The sequence below is a fragment of the Mercenaria mercenaria genome, chromosome 12 (genome assembly GCF_021730395.1).
Source record: "Mercenaria mercenaria strain notata chromosome 12, MADL_Memer_1, whole genome shotgun sequence".
Classification (NCBI taxonomy): Eukaryota; Metazoa; Mollusca; class Bivalvia; order Venerida; family Veneridae; genus Mercenaria; species Mercenaria mercenaria.
The window spans coordinates 24,689,211-24,695,068 of NC_069372.1; positions in this window are offsets into that span (position 1 = coordinate 24,689,211).

Consider the following 5,858-nt stretch of genomic DNA (forward strand, 5'->3'; position numbering starts at 1 on the left):
TAATATGTAAAACAAAACATGCTATATACCGAATTGTTGCTTCTCGTTAAATGTCTTTTCATTTTACAGAATAAAGTTCAATCTGTATACCAACGATCAACGCAAATAATGCGTTAACGGGGATCTCCGCGGCCGAGGGGATACTTCGCAGCCGAGAGGATAATGTAGGAGACTGAATCACTTGTACCTCACCGTTGTGTATTCGGAACCTCTAGCTAGGGTGTAAAGTGATTAAGATATCTAGTGTTGATGCTTTGGAAAGAAGCATAAACCTTCCATTACAATTGGTAAATGTAATATGTGATATCGATTATTTTGAAAAATCTTTGAAGCCTTCCTACAGCTTTTTATCCTTGTTATATACTCAGCATCTTCAGACTGTTATTTCCATAAATATATTAGATAATAAAATTTCTATAAACCAGCTAAGCAGGTTTTAAATCCTACCAGGACTGAATAGTTTTGATTTCTGTCTTCTGACCTGTTTCGTCGGGCCCTTAAGGCTGTTTCTCTTGGTTCTCTGTCTTCTGCAAAGGCATATACGTTTTTGGTTCTTGAGATTTGCCTTTTATATAATTTTACAGGAAGATTTTTGTGTTTTACATGCCATGCCTTTTTGTTTCCATTGTGTGTGTTAGAGATTCACCTGGCGGGAATTAATTTTATTTTCTTTGTATGTGGATGTGTATGTTGGCAGTGTGCACATCTACGTGCTGTGAGTTTCGTTTTTGAGAGATTGTCAGTTTTCTATAATATATAAGCTAATCAAAAAGTGTGTAATTAACAGACAAAATAAAGCAAACTAAAACAGCTACATTGCACCAAAGCTTTCTACAGTAATTCAATAACTATACTTCGATTCTTCGAACCATGCCGTTTTATCGCCCATCAGAATCTGATAAAACCTGATACGGTTAAATCAATAGAAAACAATCACCTCTCATTTTGTAATTAATACGTATATCACGGACTCGGAGATCTTTACTGTTAGCTTGTATTTTCCTACTACTCCTTCGTGCGTGGAGAACATTATTCTTGCTTCTTCACGAAAGACAAAGCGGTAATTACAAATTTAAGTACTACATGTACCACCAGTGAAGAATCTACGTAACCAGTAAAGGCCAGAAACATTATGTGTTTAGCAAAACGTTTACCTAATTGGGAAACACACATGCAGAATTATGCAGATAATTATTTTGATAAACTGTTCTGTTCACCAGTATTGAATAGTCAAAGGATGCATTTTATTCGTAACATTTTAAAAGCATAGGAGAAGCTAAAAAGCAAAATCATGTCAGTCTTCTTTATTCCAGAAATGGAAAATTTTACCTCCGTTTGATATGTATATTGTTATAGACAAGTCAAGACAAAATAACTTTTGTAAAACGATACGTGCAATGGAAAATAAATCTTGTTTAACTTTACGTCCAACCCGCATGACAAGACTTAAAGGTCTATAAGACAACAGGCTCAATCGCTTTTCTTGTTATAACCTTTTCACATTTTTACAGTATTTATGCTATTCAAAAAATGTTTCTCCTTGCACTCTAAGTAGCATCCCGTTATGGAATCTTATTATTGGTATATTGTTTCATCTTCCTTTAAGTTCCGTAGTTTCTTTATGATAATTCAATAATAAAATTTAAGTTAAATTAAGTCATCATTTTTGACGTACATAGTAACCATCTTCAGCTGGGTGTAATTGTTCAAATGGAGCAACAGAGGTACAACAATAAAAGACAGATGGAAGATAGAAAGAATCAGCTTGGTTTCCCAAGATACAAAAACTATACTAGATTCGACGATCCAAACGTCGGAAATTAATTACATATAGATTTATCTAATAAATGAGAAACATGCTCACTCGTATAAAATATGAACAACATCCAACAAATATGAAGATGCCAAATTATATTCGTGATGGAAGGCATTCTAGTTATTATCGACATGTTAACAAGTATGTATAGTGTTTCTTATTCTATTCTCTACAAGATCATATACATAGAAAGGCTGGTCCAAATCGATTTTATATATATGAAACTAAAAGGCCTTTAGTTTAATCATATTTTATTGCTAATATAAACATGTATGAACAAAAACAAAACATTACCGAAACAGTGAAAAGCAGAAGGGTCACATTAGCTATCGGCCCTCCCCATAAAGGAAGTAAACATATAATCTAGTGATGGTATAATTAATAGCTATTTATAACATGCATATATAAAAAATATATGTTACGATCTATCCGGTAACTTTAACAAAAACATATTCATGTAACTATATTCATAACTAGTATAACTATTAATAAGGCTTTAGGATCCAGCCAAGAAGTATCCCAACCCCATGATCAATGGATTGGTTTCTGCCCACATATACATTTGCGAAGTAGTGGCAACACAGCGTATATACATAATAAATAAAGTTAGATATTTTGAAAACGTTTCGTAGTTTAAATAAACTTGGGCGGCTGTAAATATTTTTAATTATTTTCATCGTCTAAAAAATTAAAAGACATGAGAGAGATTTATTTTCTAATACTTTCTACATACACTTTGTACGTACATAAAATGTAGAACAGTTGTACAAAAGGATAATAGTGCATATGTTGGACTAGTCTCATGGTAAACTGAGCTGTGTTCAGCGAAGCCAAGTTCAATTCTTAAAATGTGCTTGTTCATTGGTATTTGAGGCAACCAATATCTTTCCGCTACAATTTATATTTGTGGTTGGTCTACATTGTGATATGTGGCTATGACTATATGTACTGAAACAAAACAATATTACAGGCACATTTATTGCAATACTTTAACTGATATCAGAAATTGAACAATGATGCAGCTAATTTGGTTTATACTTCTGTCTAGTTTCACTCTCTGTTGGCCCTTAATGTAATGGAAGGTTACTAAAGTTGATACAAATATATCTCGTTCTGCACGTTCTTCTAAAAACAACTATAAGTAAAATGACATTTTCCTAAGATATATAGCAACATATTTCGCCAAACAGATGACGCTGTCAAGTTTCGACTGCTTTGAAAAAAGTATTTATAAAAATTTAATAACCGATCTTTTAAAAGAAATTTGGGTCAAACTCCGTACACTGAGCCAAGCTTTCACGTTGCTGTTTCATGTACATACACCTCTAATTTGCACTACAAAGTGATATCGAAATAGTCAGTCAAAAGAGGAGGAGTTATATAATGGACAGAGGCTTTCGGTCAAGTTTTATAGAGGCTACATTGAAACTTTAGTGATTTATTGATGAAACATCAATAAATACGAAAAAGTATTTCAAAATACGTATAATTTCAAGATATTGCTTACGTTTGATGTTGTAACAGAAAAAGTCATACGCAGGATTAAATCCAAATATCTAACAAATTTAATTGATAATGATCGCTGTTTAATTCATAGCCGAAAGATAACGCCATTGTGTTAACTGTGCATTGATCAGTTGGGAATATAAAATGAAACATTAAAACGATACCATAAGTTACAGTAATTCAATATAAAGCTCCATCAACAACAAAAGCTGTCAGAATAGCGGGCTCTAATATTAGAAAATATTTTTTTCTTTAATTAACAAAATTGGAGAATGTGGAGTGTATTGGAAAATGTAAGACAAAAATATGGAATATCTTAGGAAAGTCATGAGGAAGAATCACTCAGTTTCTGACTGAACAGATGTACGGTTGAGTGTTAAATTTGTACTGTGGTGATGGGTAGAATGCGGTTCTGCAAGGAAACACTTTTACACAAAATGGAGTACATAAGAGATTCATAAAAGAAATTAAAGCCGATCAGGAGAACCTTCAGAAATATAAATTGCAATCAAGAAAAGTAATTATTATAGTAGACTCTACTTGACTGATGGAACGAAATGTACAACAAACCTCATACCTCTAACACCTGCTTTTTCGCAATTCTTTCATACATATATGTTGCATCTAAGCAGAATAACAAAAGGTCTGACGGCGAAATTATTGCACATAGCCAAGACATTTTGGATGCTTGGCCATCAACCAAAAGGTGTCATCGTACTTGGATTCAGTGATGTTATATTTTCTGTTCCTTTGGGATCATGGATTCCCTTCAATACGTGTGTAATAGAGTTCCTCTGATGTCGGTGCTTCAATTATCTCTCATGAACAGACTCAATCAAACTGAGTATGCTATTAGTCTGCTTTGTTATATTCTATGCTTTTTAAGGATCTTCTTACAGATTTAGTATTGATCATAATAGGGGCAGTAGATACTTAAGAAAATATGGTAAATTTCGAAACGTTAAGGATAATGTTGCAATCTGTCTAAAAACAATTATGGCTTCCTGCTTACTTCCTATTCATTTGTTTACTTTTATAAATGTGACATAAGATTGAAGATAATACTAAAAATAAAAGTGAGTGTATTTCTTGGGCATCCCTTCAGATCTATCGATGAGCGTATGTCCTGTATAAATAAGTATGATAGATTTGTATTCTTAACAAAATATTTTATACAACTCGAACATATGTGTTTTATTTGTGACTATATCAAAAAATGAATATAGTAGGATTTTCAAACTACATTGTACATGTTTTTTTGTGATTTCCCCACTTGCAAATTGCCCGCTGTTTTATTTAGCCTACATTAAGCGTAACCCGGGCCATGACATTATGTTACTAGGCCTACACTAGCATATTAATATTAAGTAGTTTTTTTTTCTATATTCATGTTTCTAAATCCGCCACAATTCGACTTTATATTATTATTATAGAACATGATGTGTAAACACAAGTACTAACAAATGAATGCGTAACGTAACGATACATCTTTTCATTATATATTACAGTTCGTTTACGTAAACATCATATTTGTAAACATTAAAGATTGCGTTTTGTAACCTAAACTCAGGGTTCCATACCTTAGTGTGTCTTGTATAAGAAAAACGTCAGCTCAAGCTAAAACAAAACACAATCAAAAAGTAGAAAGGTCATTTTATAAGTTGAGAAATTTTGGTTTGAAAATGTGTAAACACGTATGACCTATAGTAATTGAACTGTACGCGGCAAAAATATCAAATAACAACAAAAGAACAGAAAACTGGCAGCCACGGAAGGTTTATATGATTCAGTGGCACATGTATAAACATTAGATTATACGTACGTCGCACTTTGTTAGTATAATGGTCAGGGAAATTAAATTACTCCAGCTCGACGTATTCTCTACAAATTACCTATCTATATGGCGACCCAGTGTAACTGTAATTTCATTAAAAAAAAGTCGAAATTTCCTAACAGGAATTTTGGAATGAATAACATAGTTGTTAGTGTTATATTGATAATTAATTGCCTATATTGACTGCGGCCTACTCTTAGACATTAAAAATCTTAACCTTTAAATGAGAAGCCATAACACCAGGCTGAATCGGACAACATCAACACTATCATATATCACGATGAATAATGAGGTGTAAAATAAAGCCTGAGCAGTACCTGTCTGGATATCTCGAGGTACAATATCTGAGAGAAAATTATGATATTATGAATCTTTGCCAGAACTAACTGATCGGCTAGACACAAATAACTGTGACCAAAAAAACAGAAAGAAGTCCAATATTATTTGACGTTGATGTTGTTTTATGACATGGTTTATGACTGTACTTGTTGTTTTGTCTAAATGAGTTATCTTGATATGCTATACATATTTAGCTAGTGCAGTCTTACATACAACACAGACGTCTGGCTTTTGTAAATATTTTGTTCAGACAGAGTGCCTTTGAGGCTTTGTCTTAATAGGGAAACTTAGAGGAACTGACAAATACAATTCTGTGAACTGACTAAAACGAATGCATTAATACTCATACCATTTAAACGATTG